The sequence below is a fragment of the Sceloporus occidentalis genome, unplaced genomic scaffold, assembly GCF_023333645.1.
Source record: "Sceloporus occidentalis isolate IW3139 unplaced genomic scaffold, rSceOcc1.0.p SCAF_5, whole genome shotgun sequence".
In the NCBI taxonomy this organism is placed as follows: domain Eukaryota; kingdom Metazoa; phylum Chordata; class Lepidosauria; order Squamata; family Phrynosomatidae; genus Sceloporus; species Sceloporus occidentalis.
Genome location: NW_028316985.1, coordinates 7,028,182 through 7,055,840, shown reverse-complemented (window position 1 = coordinate 7,055,840; position 27,659 = coordinate 7,028,182). Strand labels below are relative to the sequence as shown.

At 42.2% G+C, this 27,659-nt stretch overlaps 1 long non-coding RNA gene across 1 annotated transcript in view; it reads right to left on the bottom strand.

Moving 5' to 3' along the window:
• Window positions 1-1,634: 1,634 nt before the first annotated feature.
• The window catches only part of LOC149311613 (uncharacterized), a 92,934-nt gene continuing 66,909 nt past the window's right edge, over window positions 1,635-27,659 (bottom strand). The window contains exon 3 of the long non-coding RNA XR_016281469.1: window positions 1,635-7,828. This is a non-coding gene — a long non-coding RNA (uncharacterized LOC149311613). The remainder of the gene's footprint in view (window positions 7,829-27,659) is intronic.

Genomic DNA, 27,659 nt, shown 5'->3' with positions numbered 1-27,659 from the left:
CTCTCTTTAGCGCATAGTTGAATTTTTTTCTTTGCACTACAACTCCCAGAAGTGGGGTTTGGTCATGGTGGCTGGGAAGATCTGGGACTTCTAATCCACAAATAGGAACTTTTCCAAGCTCTGGTCCCTTTGCTGAGTTCCTGTATTGTCTCAATGTAATACATTCAGTGGTGGAATTACACTACACTAGTGCAATGAAATCCTTATATTGAATTCTACCTTAGTGTGATGTATGAAAAGCAGCGCATGTGCATAACTCCTACTAGTGACAAAGAATGGGCAACAAGTCTTCTAATCTATGGCCCATATCAATTTGACATTACACAGGCATACACATAGAGTGACTTTTTTGGACAATGTGGAAAGGGTGTATCCCACTGATGGGATGCCATCAGCTGGATATATCCTTTCCTCATTGTCCAAAATATGTCATCTTACATGTGTATGTCTGTGCAACATGAATTTTGACCTATGTAAGTCACTCTTCCCTTGCCACTATTACCAGCAATCTCTCTCTTCACCAAGCTAATGCCTAAGAGAAATGAATTCTTAAAGATACTGTCTATGCCATATTACTATTGATTTCTATGTATGGTTGGGAAAGCAGGGCAAGCAAAGAAAGCTAATGAGAAGAGAATCAACTCATTTGAGATGTGGCGCTGGAGGAGAGTTCTTTGGATACTATGGATGGTCAAATAAATAAATAAATAAATGGGTCCAAGGGCAAATCAAGCCTATTAGCCTACCCTACACCACTCTCACTGCATCAGGCATGTTTTAAGAGGTCATGATGACATTTGGAACACTAGGAGGTTTCACATGGGAAAGGCATGCTGGTCCAAAGGCATGTTAAAGGCTGAGATAGCACTAAATAAAGGTTATATAGATTTGCTTGATCACGCCATTCTCCTGCAAGCTTTCCCCATATCCTCTTGCAATAGGGACTTGACCGAGTCCCATTGCAAAGCAGTACAGGTTTGTATTTTCTTCTCACCTTGAGCTGTGTCCCTATGTACCCCTTCCCATGCATCCATCCGTCCATCCATCCCAAATCCAATCAATGTTTTGTCACTCCAAAGTTAAAGCCATTAGTCACTCCAGGATCCTTTTATTTATTTCCAGGATACACACTCATCCCTCCATATTTGCGGCTTTGATATTTGCAGCTTTATTTGTGGATTTGATTAATATGTTCTCTCTAGGAATATCTAGGTCCTCCAGTGCAACTCTATGGTCAACTTTAAAAGTTTCACTGAAAGACCTACGGATTCCTAGAGAGAATACTCTCCGAGGCCTTTGTAGCTCCTCCAGTGCAGTTCTATGGTCAGTGTCTGTCGGATGTTGACCACAGAGTTGCACTGGAGGACCTAGAGATTCCTAGAGAGGTGTCCTCGCAGGTAAAAACATGTTTTTGTTATTTGTGTGTTTTCCATATTCACGGGGGTCTTGTGCCCCTAATCCTAGCGAATTTGGAGGGACAAGTGTATATCCTGCCTTTCTCCCACTGTGGGATTCAAGGCGGGTTACAATATATTAAAAAAGACAGAGCTAAAACATTGATTACAAATGTTAAAAAAATAATTAAATACTACTAACATTAAAACAGATTAATAGTTAAAAACAGTAAAAATCATTAAACATTAAAACAGGACACATTACTCAAATAAAACCTAACCACCAAACGCCTACCTACATAAAAATGTCTTCAGTTGCCGGTGGAGAGCAAGCAGGGAGGGGGACGACCGCAGCAGGGAGCTCCATAGTCTGGGAGCAGCCACTCTCCTGAACTCTCACCAACTATATGTATGAAGGTGGTGAGACTGAGAGAAAGCCCTCTCTTGCCAATCTTAGCGCTGAGGCTGGCTTGTATAGGGAGATACGGTGTTTCAGATAGTATGGACCCAAACCATTTAGGGCTTTAAAGGTCAGTTCCATGGAAAGATCAGGTCTTTGTTACATTGCAGGATAGCACCAAGTACTCCTTAAGCTGCAACACAAGACAGACATATCCCCACCACACATGGTCACTTTGCTGCTACATACCAAAACTGTCCTGGAAACCAGAGCTCCTCTCTTTGTATCACCCTCAGACCGTGTCTGAGCCACTCTCCATCTTCTGTGGAATTCCTTCTTTAGGACGGGTAATTATCAATCCTTCAGAGTCCCAATTTTTCTATCCAACCTTCACACGTTTCCGTTAGCCTTGTATGGTTCTATAGCTGCACTGAGTTTGTGTGCATCTTTGAACATGTTGAAATAAAACTTTGAAATCGAAAACAAGAGTCTCTCTGCAGTTAGTTTTGGTGTACATAGGTGGTATATGTACGTGGAAAGAGCCTTTTAAGTTACCCATCCTCGCACAGGCCTCCTGTTGAGCTAATAATGTCCCCAAATATCAAAGAGGTGCTTCATTGTTGGTGGGTTCCCCAAGTTCCCCCATTTTGATGGGTTAACAAGCCTGAACAATCCATACAAGCCTAGATAACTAAACTGAGACCATTGTACTTTAATATCATGAGAAGACATGACTCAATAATGAAAGGCAGAAGGAAAAGGGGGAAACCACATTACAGGTTGGTTGATTTAGTCAAGGAAAGCATGATCCTAAGTCACCTGAGAAGGGCTGTTGATAAAAGAGAGACTTGGGAGGTCTTCTCAAAGTTGACTTGACAGCAATCAACAACAAAATGCTCCTGATTTGTAAAGTGCATTACAACTTTTTAAAATTATTCTTTATTAATTTCAAACTCATGTTAAAAGAAAGTTTACATCACAACATACGTATATACACATATATACAAAACCAAAAAACCCAAACAAACATCCTTCGTTAATCTGATTTCATAAGATTCTATTTACTTTTTATTCTTGCCTTTGATTCACCAAATAAAAGTTATGTCTCAAGCAATATCTTTATTATAGAATATAGTGATGGAGCCTCCCTTATCTTTTGCCTTTATTTCCCATCTTTTAATTGTTACATCTTCCGTCTGTTTTTGCAAAATTCTAAGATTGAAGCCCAATCCTTGCCTTTTTTCCTTACATTCTTATTATTTAACCAGCATGTTCACTATCTAATTCAATCATATCCACCAATTTAAACAACCAGTTTTCTATTGAGGGAACCTTTGAGGTTTTCAAATAGCAATATTTTGACAGAAGTTAGCAGAGTATATATATTTTTTATCGCATTTGACTATACATCAGCCCTCCCATTTCTAATTTATAGGAGGGAAAATTAGTTCCAGGCCCTTCCTCTTTGTGCTTCACTGGAGTTCACTGCAGAGGTAGGACTTCATTCTGTGTTTTGCTGTTCTAGCTCTTGATGGCTGAAACAAGCAATTTCGCCATCTTCCTGTGCCGCCGTTCAAGCCTTGCTTCCATGGTGACATTCCCCAATCACTATAACCGATTTCAAATGGTGCTAGAAAGAGAAATAGACTCCGAACACCAGAAGAAATCAGTCATCCTTTAAAGGGGCTATTGGAATCTGCAGAGGCAAAGACTGACAAATATAATTTAATATGCACCAAGAACTTTGAAACTGTCCCATTTTTAAAAGAGAACATTCATTATCATGAGCACAGTTATGTTTGATTAGACTAATATAATGGAATTTTTGCTCATTCAACAACTGAAATAAAAAGCAGACTCACTGGTAGAATTAAAACACTTGCACAGCTCAGTAGGCAGCTGAAAAGCTGGGGCACGACTGCATTACATTCACCAAATTCAGTTTCTTTTGAGCTACAGCAGCACACTTATTTGTGTGTTCTCAAAACAATTTCCCCTTTGCTTAGCAGATCAGCTTATTTAGTTTTCGTTCCCATCAGCTTTGGACTGTGCTTCTACTTGCAAGCTGACATCAAAATTCTTACAGATCTGGATGATGGAAGATGCCTTTTTTGCAGGCCAAAATATGGCAATAACTTAATTTCCTAAGGTGTCACAAGCAACGCCTTAGGAAAATAAGTTATTGAGATATTTTGGCCTGCAAAAAAGGTGTCTTCCACCATGCAGGGTGCCTTACACCATAAGATGTTCAGGGATTACCCCTTTGGGTTGGAACATAATTCATTTTCATTAGAATCATCTTCGGTATTTCAAGATGCATAGGTTCTTTTAAAATATATTTTTGTGATGTGGAATTAAACTGAGGACCAACTTTATTGGATCCTGCATGCTTTGCCTGTTGCCAAAAGACTTGCACTCCAAAGTTTGACGGGATAAATATTCACCATCACTCTTTCAAAAAGTCCATCAATACTTAGAAGACCTTATTGCTTTATCTATGCACAAATGTATATTTCATAGAGGTAAATTTCACACACATTTTCTGAAATACAATCAACTTATATTAATGAACAAATCTAGCCTCTCTTCATATCTTATGTATTCCCCTTCCCCCATTTATTCTTTACTTTTATTTTTTAAATGGTCACATTTTTAAAACCAAGTTTTTTTTTAAAAAAAATAAAGTCACATACATGCTTATAAAAGAGTTTGCATCATATAACAGACACACATTAAAGGCAAAAAATATGCCATGATGGATCCATATTCTGCATCCCATGTGCCACTGCCACCTCAATGAGGACAGGCATACCGCTACTATAAAGTGAAACAATTTAACTTCTCACACATAGACAATTCCTAGGAGAATATTAAATTTTTTGGTGATTTTTCTAAGCAAACAGTTTGGATTATTCTTTCTTGGTTTTTGCTACTGAAGCTTTACTACTGAAAACTATCTGTGAAATGCAGATTATAAATCTTGTTTAAGTGGGGTTGTTGCAAAAAAGCACCACCACATTTTATCAGCTGTCTTAAATCTCCTTGTCTTGGAATCCACAGTCATTTCCTGGGGAGACTTAAAGGGCAGCCATTCTTCCTTCAAGAACACTGATTTCAAATGGTGCTAGACATTGTGTACTTAAATCTAAACCACCATATGAAACCAGCTTCCTGAGGGAGCTCCAGACGGACTTCCTTCTGGTGCGGAAAGAGTCCACAGCTTGACCTAGAAAAAGAGATGTTAGCACTTGCTTTTTATTTATTTATTTAAAGAAGAGAAGCTTCCTTTTTGCCTGACTACACAAGCAACCAAGAATGAGGAAGCTGACCTCTTTGAGGGAATCCATCTCCCCTTTTCATCTGCGGACCAAGGGACCAAGGAGACACCAAGTGGAACATGAGCTCTCAAATGAAAAAGCAAAACCTGGCAGAGTCCCTTTTCTGAGCTACACCTCGCAGAATCTCCAGCCAACATGGACGCTGAAGTTATAGTCCAGAAAAGGAAATTTAGCAAACCACAGCTCAATAGCAGCTGCAGTAAAGGCAAAAGCTGAATCTACACTGCAGAGTAAATGCAGTGTAAAGCAGATTGACACCGCTTTAACTGCCATGACAGGGATCCGTAGCTTTGTGAGATGTTTAGCCTTCTCTCTAAGACATCATTGGTACCACAATAAACTACAAATCCCAGGATACCACTGAATGATGCCATGACAGTTAAAGTGGTGTCAAACAGCCACAGTCTCCACTGTGCACAATCTTCTATTTAACAGGCTGCTCACGATGAAATAGTAAGGATTAGCAGTAGTACTAGTGAGGGATATAGCATAGTTAAGACCACCAGTACTAAACTGGACCAGAAACAACTTGTCCCTATAGCTTAGTAGTCTACTGACTGAATGGTCAAAGGACTCCAGAGAAGTTTACATGTATATCATGAATAATTTTTCTTCCCCTTACATGTTATAATTTCTAGCAGAACCACAGTTTGAAAAGTATTTTCAAGATGATAGTTCTCAACCTTTGGCCCTCAATATATTTTGTACTTCAGGTCCTAGAAGTTGTTTTGGCTGAAGCTTTTGGGAGCTGAAGTCCAAAAGATTGGAGAACCAAACATTCATCTACTGTGCCAATACAGTAGCCAGTGACCTCAAATCTTGGTAGCCTCTTCATTCATTTGGAGTACCAATAATTAGCTCCCTGGCCAGATATGTCCCACGAGACTGACCTCATCCTTTTTTAGTTTGTAGTTCCTATGGACAAATGGTTTATGGGTGGTGACATTAAGATAGCACCCTGCCAGAATCTGCTAAGAAGCATAGGAAAGGGGGCCAGAGCAATGAAACTAAAGATACATATTACCAACTGTTAGCTACCAACATGGAAGACTTTCAGTGTGACCTCTTGTAGTCTTGAGCAAAGCCCAAATGCCTTATCCATCACAGTAATCCAGGTCTGGGTGTATTATAGCTTTGGTGCACAAGTATCTTTAAAGAAGTATGCTTTGCCTTGGTTGTTTTCTTTCATTTTTGGAAATCTTTATTCCTTTGTTCACATCTTATCTTGCAACCTGTTAAGAGTCAAAGGAATTCAAGGTCTCTTGGCCCACAGCTGGGCAGTTTTTCTCCATTCCCAAAAGAGGTTTCAACCACAAGAATTTCTTCTAAGTGAGGAGCAATCCATCAATTTACTATAGCTAACTTAAACAGCAACTGTGTGCAGCATTCTGGAGGTGATGACTCCAAGATTAATCACAAGGAATTCAAACTGGCAACCTCCTGGAAAGGCTTCTTGCAGGGGCAGCATTTCCACATGAGACATTTCAAAAGTATGAGCGTAGTTCCGTTCCTTTTCCTCACTTTCCCCCTGGCTGAGGGACGTGCAAATGTGGTTTGCAAATTATAGGGTGATTTTCTTCCTTTGCAATCTCCCATATAGGTCAGAGTAAACCTCTGTCATAAAAGCCAACAATTATTCTGATGCACTTAAGTCAAATGACTCAATTTAGTTTTTAAAGAAATAGGCATGGCGTTGCTCCACTCTATCTTTCTTCCTTTGCCACTGTACCATTTCGTTCAACCTTTGCTTCTCTAACAATCTCAGCTATTCGGAAGGTTCCAGCAATCTCTAGCATGACTCTACCTACTCTCCTTTGCCGGTCCCTAGATCACAGAAATGTATGAGCTGCAAGAGCCCTTGTAAAGGAACTAGTCCAGCTTCCCAGATGATTGCAGAAAATCCAGAGCAACAACAGCATGCCAACAAGAGGAGATCCTTACCATACTTCCAGGTCATCAGCTCCATTCTCAAGCTTTGCTCATCATGAAGGGGATTCTTATAAGATCCAGCTGAACACCGCACTCCTGTAATAACTGTATATTTGAGGGAATTTCAGCAAGTGTAGCTTGTTACAAAAGTCACACCTGTTGAAACTCCTCTTCCATACATACTGTATATTAAAGGGACAGGGGTCAGGTTTTTAACTTCTTGTGGATGCCTGGATTTTATTCTAGCTCTGCTCTATGAAAAAGCAAAGTACAAGATATCCCATCTCCAAACATCTCCACAACCAGACTCTTTTCCTTCTAGTCCAGAATTCAGAATCATGAATCCCCCTCCAGATTTGTACCTCCCATCCTTCACCATTCACTATGCTGGCTAGGGCTGCTGGGAATTGCAGTCGCACAGTATCTGGAGGGGTGTTTGATTGCTCTCCTCAAAACCTATATTTCCTGTTAGACCTTTAGCTTCCTATTTATAGGGCTGAATCAAGGAAGCCACTGCCCTGATTTTCATTCTCTCCCCACAATCTTCATCTTCTCATAATTTAATTCAAAGCCTGTACAACACTCTTACCAATGAATTTCAGCTGTTTCTGCTTTGGGAAGTAAAAAGAAGATTAAAAAAAAGAGAGGAAGTACAATCCAGATGTGGGATAAAAATGGTATCTCCATCTCTTTCTTGGTAGCAACTGGATTCTTTGCAGTGTGCCTCCTTTTGGCAAGAGTATTACTCGCAAAGCAAACATCTGCACCTGAAACAAAAAAGAGAGGGAAAAGTGTCATCACATTATTCAAATTACATCAGCAATACTCTTTCTTGTCTTCTATCCTCACTTTTCAGTTCAACCAGGGAGGATGAGGTTTAGAAAGAGAAGCAGCAGTGCCAAGCAAAGTTAATAGCAATGCTTTGTCTCAGAGTGGAAAGGTGAAAGAAATTAGTTTTTGGGAATGTTTTGTCTTTGATATTCCAAATCTCATCTGAGGGTGGATCAGATCCTCGGGGAGCCTTTAATCCTTTTCACTCTCCTTTTGGTAGATTCACAAATAAAGAGACTTTGAATGCTCAGGATATTCCTGCCACTTTGGGAATCACATAGTGAACTCTGAAAATCAAAAGGGGGAAAAAAACACTTTGGCCAAGTAGAACCATTCAGAATGCACAATTTTTGTCATTTCTCCCATTCTTAATGTTTGCAATCCTAAGGCCAGGTAAAAGGTGCAGATGAAAAGCAGGTGGACCACCTAAATACTCAGAAGGCAAACTGAAATTTGAGCCAGCATGGAATAGTAGTTAGAACATTGGATTCTGACTCTGGAGACCACAGTTTGAATCCCTGCTCAGCCATGGAAACCCACTGGGATGACCGTGGGCAAGTCATGCTTTCTCAGCCTCAGAGGAAGGCAAAGGCAAAACTCTCCCTGAACAAAACTTGCCAAGAAAACCCCATAGTTTTAGGGCCACCATAAGTTGGAAGTAACTTGAAGGCACACAAGAACAACAGACAGAAACTGATGTTCTTTAAAGTCAGGCTGGAAGCTTTTATAGGGCCAGCTAGAACCCTATTGACCCTTCTCAACATCACTTCACTCTGCAGAACTGGAAGCTGCAATGCTACCTGCTACTCGGCCTGGCAGCACAGTAGAGCTGGCCAGCAATTCATTTTCCATTAGATTAGTAGAAAATGTATGTCCCTGTCCAAAAAGTCCAACTCAACCATTTAAGAGAACAAGAACAGAAGGAGCCATCACTGTTGGGTTTTGCACCTGCTCTATAGTCATCTGGTAGGGATTTCAGGAGGCAGAAGGAACTTTGTAACACCAGGAGCCTGTGCTTGAGTTTTCCTTTTCCTTCCTCACCAACTTTTCCTTTGGTAACTTGTCTTTTTATATTATGAGCCCAGACTGAAGAGATTGTCTGGCTGATTGACAATGATTGATATCTATCCCATCTAGAAAGCCTGAATGCTAGTAACAAACGTCCATACAGCCAATGGTGGTTTGATTGTTGGACTATGACTCTAGAGACCAGGGTTCAAATCCCCACTTGGACATAGAAACCCAGTTGGCCAAGTCACACTCTCCCAGCTTCAGAGGAAGGTATAGCAAACCCTCTCTGAAGAAATATTGCCAAGAAAATTCCATGATAATTTTGTCTTACAGTTGCCTTAAGTTGAAAATTACTTGAAGGCACATAATAATGCAAGCAAATCATGTCATAAAAATTCAAATTATGTACGACAATGAATTATAGGGTTGTCAACTGACTTACAAAGAATGATTGGTGGATTAATCACTTGCCTTTTGGCTGACTGACTATTTTTCAATGAAAAAACAACAACATGTTGCCAAAATCTCAGTGCCTGAGTCTTCTTGAGATGTTGCAGGACATATAGGATCATTAATAACTCAATCAAATAAAAGCTACTATAATCTGCCCTCTGTAATCATACAGTAACCATTTAGGGTCCACTATACTTGAGACAAGTGGGAATAGAAGAGAAAATTAAACAAATAGGGTCTACCGCTAAAAATTGCAACATGGAAAACACCTGGCTTAGAGTTCCAACCAGGTGCCTTTCTGGGATATTCAGTTCCATCTCTCCTCTTCACACTCAGGTTGGCTTGGGATTTCTATTCCTGAAATAGCCAAAATCCTAGGGCCACTATGCTGTTTGATTTTAATTTGCCCCTTGGTTCTCCATTACCAAAAGGAGGGTGTTTTCTGTATTCAGTGGTGCAGCTACTACAACATGGGCAAAAATGAGGGCATTGTCCCCTGAAAGTACTAATTCTGCCTCCAATTAATTCTGCCCCAATTACATTTCCCAAGTCTCCAAATTTCCAGCATTGCAATAACTTAAAACGTCAGTTGAACATTTAGAAATGCAGTTTAGGCATCCAAAGAAAAGAGAGAATCAGTGCAGCATAGTGGTTTGAGTGTTGGGCTACAATTTTGGACACCAGTGTTCAAATCCTGGCTTGGCCATGGAAACCCACTGGGTGACCTTGGACAAGTCACATGCTCTCAGCCTCAGAGGAGGGCAATGGCAAAATCTCCTCTGAACAAATCTTGCCAAGAAAACCCTACGAAAGGTTCGCTTTAGAGTTGCTGTAAGTTGGAAATGACTTGAAGACATACAATGCACACACAGTTAGTAAGGGCAAGCAAATATACCACGAGTCTTCAAACTAGGTTTTTGGGCTTTGTGGCCATGTTCTGGAAGAGTTTATTCCATGTCTTCAAATGTTCAAGGTGCGAGCGAATGAATGTCACACTATCAGCAATGTTAAAAATTTGGGACCAATATTTCATGGGTGGCACAATTCTTATTTGGTGAGAGTTTACTATTGAAAATAGTGGTGTTCCAATGAACTGGGGTGGGGCTGGTGCAGCCCTTCAGATGTTTTTGAACTGCAGCTCCTAGCACTCTTTATCAATGGCTGGGAGTTGCAGTCCAACAAAATCTGGAGGGCTGCATGTTCCCCATCCCTGCCCTATACCAATGCCAGGGAATTTCTTCAAGCCTGAGGGCCAAACTGTAGTTCAGAGACTTCCCCAGAAATTGCATTCCAATGTTGGGCTGGGCTAAAGACGTGGGCCCCAAAAGATCTGCATATTTCAAGATAAAGTCTCGGTTGCCAGGAGCTAAGCCTCAGGAGCAGGATTTCATATAATAGGAAATAAATGCATACCAAAATGCAGAAACCACCATGAGGATGTTGTCATCAGAAAATGGAGAAGGTCATTTAGATAATCTCACAGTGTAAGATCCCTGGAGGGCCGGATTCAGGACTTGAGATTTCTAAACTTTCCAGTACCTCCACTTCTTGATCATAGACACTGGGTATATTCCTAACTGTGGAATTTAAAGCAGTTTGACACCAATTTAATTGCCATGATTCCGGAGTTTATCACATGGGACAATTCCTGTGCAGAAACTAGATTTAAACAACCCGCTTTTTCACATGATGTTTGGGGTTAACCTGAACAGAAAGTAGAAAAAAAACCTCACAAATGTGGGTTGTTTTTCAGACGAAATAACACAAAAATAACCCGAACAGAAAGCCAACAAAACCTGCTCCTTTTTACTTTCGGGAAAATGTACTTTAAACAAGCCTGTTTTAGTCTCAACCCCATATCTGAGTTCCTGAAAAATGTACAATTTGGGGTCCAGAAGAGGCAGGATAAAAATGAAGATGTATTATATGCAAGAGATAGTAAGGAAACTTTTAGAAACTGAAATGAAATGCTGTGCAACTTGAGGATGTAAGTAAGTAAGTAGATGTGAGTACCGATGACGTGGACAAGCTCCTTGGTAGGGTGAGGAAGACAACTTGCCCTCTCGACCCTTGCCCATCATGGCTGGCCGTCCCGGGGGGGGGGGGGGAATGCACTGAGGATGTTCCTTATGGATATCATCAATGCATCCTTCAGGGAAGGACATATTCCATCTTGTTTGAAGGAAGCGACTGTTAGGCCACTTCTGAAAAAAACCTTCCCTTGACCCCCTGGATATGAATAATTACAGGCCAGTCTCTTTACTACCATTTTTGAGCAAGGTGATCGAGAGGGCGGTTGCTCTTCAACTCCAAGCTGTCTTGGATGAAACTGATCCATTTCAAACTGGCTTCAGGACAGGCTTTGGGGTTGAGACTGCCATGGTTGCCTTGACTGACGATCTGCGTCTGAGCATCGACGGGCAGGGTGACCCTGCTGGTGCTCTGAGACCTCTCAGCGGCTTTCGACACGATAGATCACGGCATCCTCTTGGACTGCCTGGGAGGGTTAGGTATCAGAGGCACTGCATTGCAGTGGTTCCAGTCCTTCCTCTCGGGCAGGTCCCAGAGGGTGCTGCTCGGGGACAGTTGCTCCAGTAAAAGGGGTTCCACAGGGTGCTATACTGTCCCCGATGTTATTTAACATCTATATGAAGCCGCTGGGTGAGATTATTCAGAGTTATGGAGCTGGGTGTTATCAGTACGCTGATGACAGCCAGATCTATTTCTCCGTGTCTCGTTCGTCGGCCTCAAATTCTAATGGCATCTCCTCTCTCAATGAATGTCTCCGGGCAGTAATGGGCTGGATGAGGAAAAACAGATTGAAACTGAATCCGGACAAGACGGAGGTCCTCACGGTAGTGGCCCCGAAACCAAGAATTGGGTTGCAACCTCCAGTCACACTCTCCTCTAGTGACTGTGTTCGCAGTCTGGGGGTGCTCCTTGACTCGTCGCTCCTGATGACAAATCAGGTAAATGCGAATCAAGAGCGCCTGTTATCAGCTTCAGCTGATACGCCAGCTGCGCCCTTTTCTGGAAGTAAGGGATCTCGGGACTGTTGTACATGCGCTGGTAACCTCACATCTAGATTTCTGTAATGCACTCTACATCGGGCTACCCTCATGCTTGATTTGGAAACTGCAATTAGTGCAGAATATGGTGGCCAGAGTAGTGTCAGGAACATCGAGGAGGGACCATATTACTCCGGTATTAAAGTCCCTCCACTGGCTGCCTATTAGTTTCCGGGCCCAGTACAAAGTGTTGGTTATCACCTTTAAAGCCCTAAATGGCTCGGGTCCAAACTATCTCAGGGATCGCCTCCTCCCATACAATCCTCCCCGCACACTGGGAGGAATTTGCTGTCAAGATGGATCTCTTTCGGCAGACCTTTCCTGGATAGATAACCAGCGCTATATAAATAAAGGTTAATAATAATAATAATAACCCCGGCCTCAGGAACCCTCTTCTCTTGAGAGTCTCCAAGGTCCTCCCTTTCAAATTCAAGTAGAATGCTCCCCTAGTTTACTGTTTGTTCTGTTTTGTAATAATGTGTATGTGTTTATGTTGTTTTAATTTGTTGGTTTTAATTATTATTGATTTAATAATTTTTAAGGGGGGAGAGAAGTAGATTTTTGATGTATAATGTATTGTATTTTATTGCTGTTAGCCGCCCCAATTGACCTCAAAGGGGCGGGATATAAATAAATTTTTATTTATTATTATATTTATTTATTATAACAGTGGGAATCACAGTGTCCTCCTGACGTTGTTGGATAGCTGGTTTTGCAGTCCAAGAAATTCTGGAGAAATATATTTTGCTCATTAAGGGAAGGACTTGAAGCACCATAAGAATGGAAGCTCTTATAGAAATGAGCAATACATTTTAAACAAAGCAAATTTCTAGCCCTTAATGTGGTCAATAAAAGAAGTCTAGGGAAAGTGAGCTATTTCCACCGTAGAACTTCTTCAGAACATATCCGGTCTGGCATATACATACCCTCCAGCTATCCTGATCTGGCAAGAACAATGCAACATCCCATTTCAAAATATCTCAGTTTCTCTTTCCTCCTCCCACTGTCCACCTTCATCCTCAGCTTACTTTCACTGCTGCAAACGGAGTTTGAATTGCAAAAGTAGTCTGCACTCAACTATGCTGGCTATTTGCCATAATAAATGGAAATGAGAATAAAAATGAATGCAGTCAATTAACTCAGCAGAGAGGAGATGAAAGCTGGGGGTAATCTTGCCCTTCCCAGGGTCTTCAGGCAAAAGCAAACCGTTGCAGCTTCTCCTAGTTTGTGTGTTCTCCACTATCAATCACTGCTCTGATCTTGAGTACATTCTTGAGATTGCTGGGTCCTATGTGTCCCAATTTTCATCTGTGAACTGTTGTAAGGGATGGACATAGGCAAAATTAAAATAATAGAATGGACTCAGGCTGGGGGAAGTGAGAGATACGGAGAGACTAGATCACATACCAATGGATTCAAGTGACAAGGGAAGAGATCCCACCTAACAGTTAGGAAGGACTTCTTGACTGTATGAGCCATTCAGCAGTGGAATAGATTGCCTCGGAGGGCAGTCGATTCTCATCTTCCAATTGTGCTTTAGTTGTGAATTTGTGCCTGGCAGTCGGGTGGACTGGATGACCTTTGTGGTGCCTTCTTACTCTAAGGTTCTATGATTCTAAGATCCAATTTCACACCTTGTGGTCTGTGTGCCTAAGGGAGGATAAGTACCTAGCATGCATGCCTTGAATGTAAAAGATGAGTTGGAACCTCAGGCCATTTCACACAACTCAATTAAAGTTCACACCGTACCTCGTATACATATCTACTAACATCTTCTGGAATCTTGATTTCCATCCTCTGATATAATAAACCAAATGCATATTTTTCTACTCCCACCCTTCTGAGAAATCTCCTTGATGAACTGCTCTAGGGGAGAAAACACTGGAAAGAAAATCCCGTAAAAGATTGCCCTGGTATGAAACAGCAGCTGAGAGAAAACCCTTGGCTACTGTGGGTTTTATTTTCCATGGAGTGTTTTTACTGGCTTTCTTTCATTTACAAACTGCATTTCTGTTAGTTCAAAAGCATCCTAAGATTACACAGGATATACAAAAAGAAAAGGAGGAGATTTTATGCATGTTTGGTGTAGCTGCTGAAGATAAAGGAGGACGCTGGCAGGAAATGCTATTATCGGGTGTTAGAGAATCACTTATGAATTTAAAGTACTCAGCTTGTAATTCTATTAGGGTGTCAAAAATCTGGAGTTCTGAAAGCCAAGCGAAAATAAGATGTTGGCAAATTTAGTAATTGCATATAGATGGTTACAAGCAGGCAAATCAAAGCAAAATAATGATAGTAGTAAAAAAATGGGGACAAAGCTGGGATTTGCACTTTACACTACACAATTATAGGATAAGAGAATCATAGAGTTGGAAGAGACCCTAAGATCCAGTCTAACCCCATTCTGTCATCAATCAAAGCACTCCTGGCAAATGGCCATCCAGCCTCTGTTTGAAAACCTCCAAAGAAGGAGACCCCACCACTCTCTGAAGCATATTCCACTCTCAAACAGCTCTTACTGTCAGGTAGCTCTTCCTAATATTTAGGTGGAATCTTGTTTCCTATAGTCATAGGGGCTGTGTAGACTGCTCCTAGGAGGCAGTCTGCAGCCGCCTCCAGCTTCACTGGATTGGGGCTGTGGTTCCTTTTTGCGCCCTGGAAAGAGTGTGATAGATGTGGCTTTAAGGTGCTCATTTGACACAGCATCGTGTAAATGCAGTGCCAGAGGAGCGCCATGACGCTGCACGCAATGTGAAGTGGCGTGCAGCATCACACTGCCATGGCGGCAGAGTTGGGGTGTGCATCGTATGGACACCGCACCCCGACTCTACCCCAGGCACAGCCCCATAGAATCATAGAGTTATAAGAGACCACAAGGGCCATGCAGTCCAACCCCATTCTGCCATGCAGGAATTCACAATCAAAACATCCCCGACAGATGGCCATCCAGCCTCTGCTTAAAGACCTTCAAAGAAGGAGACCCCACCACCCTCCAAGGGAATGTGTTCCACTGTTGAACAGCTCTTACTGTCAGGAAGTTCCTCCTTATGTTGAGATGGAATCTCTTTTCCTGTAGCTTGCATCCATGGCTCTGTGTCCTATTCTCTGGAGCAGCAGAAAACAAGCTTGCTCCAGCCTCAATGTGACGACCCTTCAAATACTTAAACAGGGCTATCATATCCCCTCTTAACTGTCTCTTTTCTAGGCTAAAGATATCCAGCTCCCTAAGTCAATCCTCATAATGCATGGTTTCCAGGCCCTTCACCATTTTGGTTACCCTCCTCTGGACATGCTCCAACTTATCAACATCCTTTTTGAATTTTGGTGCCTAGAACTGGACATAGTGTTCCAGGTACCATTACGTCCCTTGATCTAGACACTATACCTCTATACATATATATTTTAAAGGTGGACCGTAATTCTTCTGTTACTGAAATTGCATTATTATGATATTAATATTACTGTTATTGGAATTATTGGGGAGCTAGCATGGTGTAGTTGTTTGAGTGTTGTGGACTAGTACTCTGGAGACCATCATTTGAATCCCGGCTCGTCCATGGAAGCCCATTGGGTAGCCTTGGGCAAGCCACATTTTCTCAGCCTCAGAGGAAGGCAAAGGCAAAAACCCCTCTGAACAAACTTTGCCAAGAAAACCCCATGATAGTGGTCACTATAAGTCAAAAATGAAGGCACACAACAACAACAACAACAACAACAACAACTCAATTGTAACTGCCATGAATGCATCCAATGGAATCCTGTGATTTGCAGTATAGAGACTCACTGTCAAGTAAACAAATGCTGCCCAACTTGGAAGAGTTACTTCTTTGGACTCCCAACATGATCAAACAACATGATTATACTGGCTGGAGAATTCAGAGAATTACATTCCCCAAAAAGGCACTTTGCCCAAGATTTGGGTTAGATAGACTAACAGTTGGAGCTGGTACTTCTTTTATTTATAATGCACTCCATCCTTGGATCTAAGTAATAATCTCACTCTTTCTTTTGCTCCAGGTTGCCCCTTTCCTCTTTTGGACCCTACAGCCTGAGTGTCTTAACCAATCTGAAGGGCACTGAAACTATTTTAAGTTTCACATTGCTAGAGTAATTGCATTACTTTCATTTCCTCCAGTTTCCCCCCAGTTTCAGTTTCCTGGGGTGACCTTTTGAATCTCTCAGGAGGAACTGACTCTAGAACGAAAGAAAGCAGCCATCTTATAACCATAAATAAGTAAATAAGAAGGAAATGTAAAGTGGCTGAATAGTTTTATTTTGTCATAGCAGGCTTTCTCCAGGGAAGGTAATTGCAAACCGGTGGGGTCACCACTGGCAAGGCACTGCGTCATGACCGGCAGATAGGACAATAGGTTGTTTATCAGAGCAGTAGGTGGTTTCAAACTGGCATTGGTGACTCACTTACATACAATAAACCCACTGTTGTCTGTGGCTTTGCAATGGTTTTTGTGTTAGCGAGCAATGCTTCAGAAACCTTGCAAGAACGAACTAATCATAAATAATTACAGGGCAAAATAAATGGACATGTACACCGTAGATAATGGTGTCTACTTCATACCATCTCCAGTTCCTTTTCTTTTAAAAGAACTTTTTAAAAAGAGCCTATTGTCTGATCCTAGCTGTGATTTTGCTACCTGACCTTCTGTATTACCTGGGAAAGTCAGTACTATTCTTCATCTAGCACATCTCATCCAGGAAGGAAGCTCATAGGGGAGGACACGTTGACCAAGTCTCATGCCCTCCAACATTTTACAGAAGAAAACCAGGAAACATGTGCCCAGCAACATCTGGGCATGGCCAAGGTGGCATGTTATTATTGAGGAAGAAACAGAAAAAGCTAGTTTGATTTTGCATCAGTTTGGTTTTACCAAAGCCCATTGGGAAGGATCAGCCTCCACTCTCGTCTCTCTTTTCTCCTGTGCCGAGATAAATGAGTGCAAACTACTATTGCACTTTGAGCTCAGTTTGGAGCAACTGAAATAAGATGAGGACAAAGAGGGGAAATGGGAGGAGGAGAGAGAAACCAGAACATTGTAAAACCAAATGAAAAGTGGGACAGTAGAGGATTAATTCTGTCCCATCTTGTTATCCAACTTTCACACTTTTGGACACAGTCTCTATCCTATCGGGTTTTACTAGAGATAATACTACCAGATAGGTACAGTTGGAGAGGATGAGGTATACAATACCCAAGGCTGCTATCTAGCAATGTAGACCAGTACTGTACTTCTCAATCTCTGGCCATCCAGAAAAGCCAAAGGGATTTTAACTTTCAGAAGTCTCACCAGCCTGGACAATGGTCAGGGATTCTGGCATGAAGTCCAAGATACCTGGAATACCAAAGCTTGAGGAGCGTTGCTGTTGTTGTTGTTGTGTGCCTTCAAGTTATTTCTAACTTATGGTGACCCCGAGGTGAATCTGTCATGGGATTTTCTTGGAAAGATTTGTTCAGAGGAGGTTTGCCATTGCCTTTCCCTGAGGCTGAGAGCATGTCACTTGCCCAAGGTCACTCAGTGGATTTCATACCTGAGCGGGAAATCGAACCCTGGTCTCCAGAATTGTAGTCCAGCACTCAAACCATTACTCCACACTGGTGTAGACCACTATAAAGCAGCCTAGTAGTAGAATAGCTTCCTACTGGTAGATCTCCGAGAGATTTGTGGCAGAATGTTTTGCTGGTGGAGGTCAGGAGTTGCAGTCCAAAAACAGGAACTATCTTAATCTTGCAAAGATCTGGAGCACTATTTGCTAGTGAATATTTCCTGCAGAAGTCCTACTCATTTGCATCAAGTTGTAGCAGAGTGCATCTCATAAGCCCTGGGTCACAGTCTGACCCTTTGTGGTTGTTTGATTTACATGTTGTTGTTTTTAGAGGAAATGGCCTCTTTGCTCTGCCAAAACAGTCTCACTACATTCTGTAGATACAGCAGGAACACGAATAATATTAAAACATAGATAGATACATGGATGGATGGATGGATGGATGGATGTTATAGTGCAAAATTATGGAAAGAAAACAAATTGCACAGTGGCAGATCACACACACATACACACCCTGAGCGGCCCCTTCTTTCCATCTTTGTTTTTCTTTTTAGTTCCTGTTCCTAACCCAAGTAAATATCCAAGCGATCTGCATGATGTAATAGCAGTCTGTCAAAAAAACAACAACCCAAAAAAAAAACCCCCAAGGACAACATGTTCTTAAGTTTAGAATGCTGGTCATTTCTTGGGGAATTTATTCTGCAATCATTGGCCAGAGTTCCAAGTTTTTGCTAGCAGCCAGTGAAACTCTCTCCCTCTCCCTGTTTTTTGCCTTTTCTAAATCCAAAAGGCAGAAATCACCCAGGTTCCAGCCTTGGAAATGAGAGGTCTGCTTGATGCTCACCTGTCAAGGGATGCAATGGAGGGGGGGAATCAGATTTTTTTTTGTACTACCCTCATTTACCAGGAGTTATTCTATGCTTTTCCCCATCCCATTGCAAGAAGCAGAGAGGCTGGAACCAAGGAGATAATTCTCTATGCCAAAGCTTATGAGGGAATTAGGCATATTTAACTTGGCAAATAAAACTGAGAGGTGACATAATATGTTGTTGCTGTTGTTCTGTGCCTTTAAGTTGTTCCCAACTTATGGAAACCCTAATGCAAACCTATCATGGGGTTGTATTGGCAAGATTTGTTCAGAGGGGTTGGCCTTTGCCTTCCTTTGAGGCTGAGAGAGTGTAACTTACCCAAGGTCACCCAATGGTTCTCATGGCAAAGGGTGGTGGATTTTCCATCTTGGAGGTCTTTAAAGAGGGATTTGATGGTAATTTTAGGGGAGCTCTTTAGTTTTGCATTCCTGCATGGTAGGGTGGTGGTGGTCTAGATCAGCAATTCCTAAACTTTGGTCCTCTGTTTTGGACTTCACCTCCCAGAAGGCCTAGCCAACTTGGCCAGCAGTCAGGAATTCTGGGAGACGAAGTCCAAAACTTCTGAAGGACCAAAGGAATCACTGGTCTAGATGGCCCTTGCAGCCCCTTCCAACTATGTTTTATGGTTCTACAATCCGTCCAGCAGCACCATGCATAGCAATAGACACAATGGTTTAGCTACAGGAGAGGGGGGATGAAGGAATTACCCCCCCCCCAATAAAAATTCTGCTCCATCAACTGAAACTTTCCTGCACATTTTATTTTCCTGTTACACTAAGTATGTCTAGCTTCACATGAGGCTAATGCCCAATATGTACATTGAATGCCATCATGAGGTCATAGGATAGCACTGGGTGATCCATCCTCATCTCCCTGGTGGCCATTTATTTGTCTTTGGTGTGGTAAATCCACAGGAAAAAAACAGTTGTAAGGATTCAGAACATTTTTTTGCCTAAGAAGAAATGCTGATGGGGTTTGAGTTCCTTGTCGTGCATGAAAGAAGCCTACCTACCTTTTCTCATTAACATTATATGTGAGACCCCTGGAGTGGCATGACCAGGGGTATCTCACCAGCAAGGCAAATGGTCCTGTTCTCCTCATGCATTCAGAGAAATGGGATACACTGCCATCATATACTGCTCATCCTCGTTTCCCTCACACCAACCCTTTGAGATAGGTCAAACTGAAAGACCAATCCAAGATCACCCAATATGTTTCATGATTCAGTGGGAGACTTGAACCTGGATTAACTACATTCCAGTGCTTAACCCTATATTGCAAGGTGGAGGGAGAACTGGTAGGGGGTGGGGTGGCATAGTGGCACCCCTGTAACAGGGGGGTGGGCGGCACCCTATTTTCACCCTAGCATGCTCCCCAAAATGCTGGGATTCAATTTTGTTCATCCCCAAATATACCTCCAAACTTTCAAGGACCGGTTGCTATCGACCATTCCACAATACTGTGGGATATTTTCTCCTCAGCTGTTTCAGCCCGTATGGGTCCACTTGCCATCAAAGGCGACTTGATGGCAGGTAACAGCAATGCTTATCACACCATAGCTTCCTAGCAGGAGTGGGCTGAGTGTGCCAACCTTTAGCACTAATCAGTGCCACAGAACTACTTGGTACCAATGATTGGCTTTTATGGTGGGTTTTGGGGGTCAGATCAGGAGATGGAGCATGGCTACAACACAGTAACCTTGTGTTCAGTTCAAGATCTTGGCCACAGTTTTTTTTAAAAATAGACAACAGTAATAGCAGAGATGCAGCTCTCAAAGACCTGCTTGGCAAAGAGGATATATGCATGGACAGCCTTGCAAGGAAACAGGCCTGGATTATCAATGGGTCAGCTGATGCAAATGCTCCATGCTCCTCACTGGCCAGGGATTAAGTGATGAAGGAAAAAAAGGTGTAGCTTCTTCCCCCTTCTTCCCCAATCACTTCCTGAATCTCCTGATGTTTCCATCATCATCCATGTTGTTTGAGTAAAAATGCATGGGTGATGGGAAGTTGTTATGTGCCTTCAAGTCATTTCCATTTTATGGAGATCCCAAGGTGAACCTATCATGGGGTTTTCTTGGCAAGATTTGTTCAGAGGTTTGCCACAGCCTTCCCCGAGGCTGAGAGTATGTGACTTGCCCAAGGCCACCCAGTGGGTTTTATGGCTGAACTGGCAATTAATTCCTGGTCTCTGGAGTCGTAATCCTACACTCAAGCCACGCTGGCTCTTGCTGGGATATTAGTCTCACTTAATCTGAAAATCAGTTTGCACATGCAGATTTTTGTGCTACTATTGTAGTTTGATATTTGATTAAATTAACTGATTAATTTCTGTGCTGTCATTTCTAGAATAGCTCATGCATGTGCTGAAAAGAGGGCTTATTTCAGGAACTAAGCCCCCCAACCACCAAAATCCAGCCTTGAGAAATACAAGCCCTCCGCCAATCATGAGCTTTTGTATTGAACTATGGAACAAGCCAGACAACTGTATGCTAATGCTCACTGAGTCTATAAATAATTGCTGAAAGGTGGGAGAAAGACTTTAGGAAATCCTATTCCAAGATGACTTTGCAGCTTCTTGGTTTGGATTCCTTGAAACAACCACCCAGGATTTGGCTGTGCAAATGGGCAGAACTTTAGGCGTGATTCCCGGATGGACTGAGTTACATGGTCCTTCTTTTCCTACCACACCTGTAAGTCTGAGCAAAACAGCATTGTTTGCTAGAGGTGGGTGTGAAAGGCAAACAGGCATTGACTGGCACAGCCTGTTCTTCAGTGCCACTGGCATGCACTGCCAACTGAAAGGCTAATGTGGCATAAGATATCTGTTCTTTCTCTCACACATTTCTGGGATTCTTTAGTGCCATTCTGTGGTGGGTGCCAAATCATTCTGCAAACAGAGTGCCAAATATACCGTATATACTTAACTATAAGTCAACCTCGTATATAAGTTGTAAGCAGGTTTTGGGGGCAAATTGTACATTTTAATATGACCCGTGGATAGGTTGAGGGTAAAACCTAGAGATGTCCAACAAAATATTTAAAGGATGAAGCAAAGGAAAACAATGCCAAATAAGTTACAAAATTCCAGCAAGCATAACTGTGCTCATACTAAAGGTTGGATGAATGAGAAAGTAGAAGATGGTCAGTGTTTTTACGACAGATTGTGCTCTTACCTTTCACTAAAGGATGGTTGTTTTTTAAAAAATAAGAGTTAAAGTACAGAAGTTACATTGACCCGTGGATAAGTCAATTCTGGTTTTTGGGGTCAATTTTTTGACTATACATGAGTATATGCAGTACTTAATGAGCCGCACTGCGTGTGTGATAATTTTGTTATTTATAAATAATGGAGAAAACACTGGTCCAAATTAGAAACACAATTCAATACAATATAATAGTCAGAGGTCCATATCTTCTTATTTGAACCTGACCAAACTCTAAGAGCTCTGGGGATGTCCTTCTCTCTGTCCCACCACTTTCCCAAGCATCTTTCATAGGAATGCAGGACAGGACCCTCTTGGTGGCTGCTCCCAGGCTTTGGCATTCCCTCCCTAGGAAAGCTAAGATGGCTCCCTCCTTGCTGTCCTTTCTTTTGAAAAAATTTCCATTCAAGTTGTTTCTGAATTATGGTGACCCTAAGGAGTGATTGTGGAGTTTTCTTGGAAAGTTTCTACAGTGGAAGTTTGCCATTGCTTTCTCCTGAGGCTGAGAGAGTGTGACTTGCCCAAGGTCACCCAGTGGGTTTCATGGCTGAGTGGGGAAGTGAACCTGGGTCACCAGAGTCACAGTCCAACACTCAAACCACTACACCATGCTGTCTTTCAACTTAGATCAGAAGAAAACCTGGAGCAGATTCCCCAATGAATGACAACCAGTGATTTAGGTGCTGGACTACGACTCTGGGAGACCTGGTTTCGAGTCCCCACTCAGCCATGGAAACCCACTGAGTAACTGTGAACAAATCACACTCTCTCAACTTCAGAACCCCCTCTGAACAAATCTTGTAAGAAAACCCTTTGGTAACTGGAAATGGCTTGAAAGAGAACAACAACAACCATCTGAATCACGAGAAATTGAGATTCTCTGAGTCAATGTGCAGCCAAAACCAGAGGAACCAGCTTCAAGTCCAGGCCAGGGGATATTTGGCAACGAGAGATGAGAAGGCCCATTAAAAATCACCAGAGCTCGCTGAACCATGCAGGTCTCTCTGTAAGCGCACAAAAGGGGCAACATTTCCCTTACTACTCCCTGGTCAAAGTGATTGCTGGCGCATGGGTCCTTCCCGGGCTTTGCTTTCGCGGGGGGCTTTGATGCTGAATTGAGCCCACAGGCCTTTATAGATGTACAAACCCAAGGAAAGGGCTTCCAATCAATGGCAGCAAAGACTTGACATCTTTGGGACTTGTCATTATTTCTAAGAGGCGCTTAATTAGCATCCAAGTTCTGAAAGGCTCACGAGTTGTGCACTGTGATGTTCTGAAGCGAGAGAGAGAAAAAGAGAAGGAACATGGAGAAGGTTTTGCTAATTGGGCTGATTTGAGTGCCAGCGGCAGTCAGCAACAGCAGCGGAGAGTCAGCAGACATGCTAGTCTGCAAATCCCAGAGAGAAGAAGGTGCCTTTAGCACAGGACTGCACAGTGTAGTACAGGGCCCTCCACATTTGCTGGGATTAGGGGCACAGGATCCCTGTGAAAGTGGAAAAAACGCAAATAACCCCCCCCACTATTTTCTTAATAATAAATAATAATAATAAAATTTATTTCTATACCGCTTTTCTGCATTGATCAAAGCGGTGTACAAAACAAAAGAATACAACAATACAAAATAAAATTACAGTATATACATACTTAACTGAGACAACACCTCTCCAGGAATCTCTAGGTCCTCCAGCACATCTCTGTGGTCAACACCCACTGGAATTTGACCACAAGTTCATGCTGGAAGACCTACAAGTGCCCAGAGAAGTGTTTTCTCTAAGAACCTCTAGGTCTCCTGCAGTGTGATTCCATGGTTAACTTCTGACAGAGCCGCATTGGAGGACCTGGAGATTCCTAGAGAGGACATATTAATCAAATCTGTGAATAATCAAAGCTGCAAAAGTCAAAGCCACAAATGTGGAGGGACAACTAGTTAGAACAATGGAGAGACCTGGAGATATCTAGGTCTTAATCTGCACTCAGGTATGAAGTCCTTTAGGTATCCTTGGGCCATTCATTCTTTCTCTCTCTCTCTCTCTCTCAGCATTACCTACTTCACAGGGTTGTTTTTTTAAAAGAAGTTGCTAGTCCTCAAGCTTTGAAGTGTGCAAGCAAAAGACGCTTGCATTAAAATGCAATATAATTATTCTGAGAATGCAGAAACTTTTTAAAGAAATCCAACTTAAGTCCAAGTCAATTGACTTAAGTCTACATCACTACACAACCACTTCCAAGCTCTGATTTAAGGTTAGGACTTCTTGAGAAAAATATTTGCAAATCACTTTGTATGCTGTCCAAAGCTGTGTACTCTCTCCATTGGTATGCTGTGATTTGTATTCTCTCCTATTGAGCTCTCTGCCCAGCAGTGATAGCAGCAGTGGGGTAATGGAAGCCAGGGCTTGCATAGCTGAAACCTCAGGATTTTTCAGTCAGCAAGGACTATACCAACAACTGCTGCCTTCCTCAGACATCCCTGGGTGCATCTGCACTGTATAAATAATAGTTTTAAGTGCTGTAGCTCCATCCTATGAAATCCTGGGATTTGTAACTTTACAAGGTCTTTAGCTTTTTCTGCCAAAGAGTGTGGGCGCCCTACCAAATTACAAATCCCAGGATTCTGTAGGATGGCACCACGGCAGATAAAGCGGTGTCAAACTGCATTATTTCTACAGTGTAGATGCACCCTTTGTTTTCTCTAGGTTTAGCTGCAATGACTACAGTAGCTAGAACAGCAATGGATTTCTCCCGCAACAATGTATTGTAATTTTGAAATGGCCTGAGTGTGAGTTGGCAAGATCCATTAGCTTTACAAAAGACTTAATTCTGGCAGAGATCAACTGTTTCAGATCAACACAGCCACCTGCATTTTTTGGGAATGTCCTTGGGGTTGCAGATACAGCATGCCAAAATTTCTTAATGCACCACTGAGTGGCAGCAGAATAATTTTGGCACAGTAGGTCTTAAAGACAAGAGAGATGACAAATAAGAGCTATGCAAAGCTTGGGGAAACGACGCCATTTTCTCCCGTGGCACATATTGATTTCCTACAAGCCCAGGTCACTTGTTGTTTTTGTTCTCATGAAATTCAGTTTCAACGAGCAGAACAGAGCCATTTTTAAAAACATATGTTGCCCAAGATGTATTGCAAAAAGGGTTCAAAGAGAAGCCTCCATCTCCTCTGACAAGAATTTGCTTCTCCCTTGGGGAGGGCTGTCGTTCCTGTCTTTTCAAATCTATACTGCACCGCATATTTCCAAGATGGTTTTGCATTAATCTGCATTTTTATTACTTTTAAGGAGTTTCACCTGTTTCTGCTTATCCTTCCGTAGTGCAATGAAAAATCTCTACAAGGCATCAAGGACATGGCAAAGCATTTTAACCTATTCAGCACTGAGATTTCAGGACCTCTGGCTTACAGCCTTTGAAAGCTTAAGGGGCCAGAAACTTGTTTTTTAAAAAGCTGATGAGATTCTTAGCAGCATGCCATGTATTAGGAATGCCAATAGTTGAACTGACACCTCTGCTCACAATTCCTGCCCTTTTGTTTAGCTTCCTGTTCTGAAAATCAGGGACAGTTGGTAGCTCCCATCTTGGTGAGGCAGTCACTCCACTCTGGGTTTCAGCGTGAACTTTGAAACAGCTACCCAAAGTGCTGGGTCCTATCTCTTAGCTATCCTCTTTACAAGTTCGGGCTAAAACCAAGAGCAGACCTTGCTATTATTTGGCCACCATTGTGCAAATCTTTCTGGACTCTGGGGATGTAGCAGCCATGGAACAAGCTGCAGCGAGCAACGGAGACAAAAGGGGAGCAACCACACCTTTGCTAATTAACTACAAATCTGCACAGAGAACACCGTGTCCCTGATAATGATGATTCAGACTTGAGCTCTGCAATTACACTTAAGTGTGGCGATGTTGAGAGAATTCTAGGCGAGGAGCACAGTACCCTAAATTCCGCTTGGTGAAAGAAAGATGTATATATATTATATCCTCCAACATTTCGTAAATGAAAAGTAGGACATGTGTGGCCAGGTAATGCCAGAGTGTGGTCAAGATGGCAAAAAGATATTTCTCAGTAAGAACATAGATGCTAGGAGAGGCTGCAGAAGTTTGCTTTTGCCTGAATCTACTGGGGAGAGAATAATTCTGCCCCCTCCTCTCCTCTCCTCTTCCCCTTGCTGATTCTGTGATATGCTTCTACCATAAAGTAGCACTGGAGGACTGAGAGATTTCTTATTACCAGAATAAGTAAAGAGATAGTACAGGAACACCTTGTTAATCTAAATGAACATAAGTCTCCAGGACCAGATGAACTACATCCAAGAGTATTAAAAGAAATGGCAAATGTAATGTCGGAGCCATTGGCAATAATCTTTGAGAACTCCTGGAGAACAGGAGAAGTCCCAGCAGACTGGAGGAGGGCAAACGTTGTCCCCATCTTCAAAAAGGGGAAAAAAGAGGATCCCAACAATTATTGTCCAGTTAGTCTGATATCTATACCAGGAAAGATTCTAAAGCAGATCATTAAACTGAGAGTCTGTGAACATCTAGAAGGCATTTCCATAATCTGAAGTCGAAGGCTTTCATGGCCGGCTTCCATAGTTTTTTGTGGGTTTTTCAGGCTATGTGGCCATGTTCTAGCAGAGTTTCTTCCTGACGTTTTGCCAGCATCTGTGCCTGGCATCTTCAAAGAATCACAAAAAGTCAACATGGGTTTCAGAAAAAGAAGTCATGCCAGACAAATCTTATCTCTTTTTTTTGATAACCAGCTTGGTAGATGAAGGGAATGCTGTGGATATAGTATATCTTGATTTCAGTAAGGCCTTTGACAAGGTTCCCCATGACATTCTTACAAAGAAGCTTGTAAAATGTGGGCTAGACAAGGTGACTGTTACATGGATTTGTAATTTGTTGACCAGCTGAACCCAAAGGGTGCTCAACAACAGCTGCTTTTCATCCTGGAGGGAAGTGACCAGTGGGGTCCCACAGGGTTCTATCCTGGGCCCAGTGCTATTCAACATCTTTATCAATGACCTGAATGACAGAATTGGGGGCATATCAAATTTGCAGATGACACCAAATTAGGAGGAATAGCAATACCCCAGAGGACAGGATCAAAATTCAAAATGACCTGAATAGACTAGAAAGCTGGGCCAAAGCTAACAAAATGAACTTCAACAGGGAGAAATGTAAGGTACTGTACTTAGGGAGGAAAAATGAAATGCACAGATATAGGATGGGTGACACCTGGCTTAAGTAGTCTACGTGTGAAAGGGATCTGAGAGTCCAGTGACCCATTCACACTGAAAAATAACCTGGTTTCCAAATCTGTGTAAATTGGGGGTGTTCACACTTGTGCCAGGTTTTCCTGGGGGTTGTTCACATTCACACCAGGTTTTCCTGACTCCTTTGGGGGGGCGGTGCAAATCCCCCTTAACCCGGGATTTTTAAAACGGGGAAATCAGTGGTTCTTTTTAAAAGAACTGTTTTTTTTGCAGGAGCCGCCAGTGGGAATATACAGATCGATCCCATTCAGAGCCCATCTTCCTCCCTCCCTGCCTTCTCTGATCGGGTCCTTCTCCTCTTCCTCTCCCCCATCACATCCTTC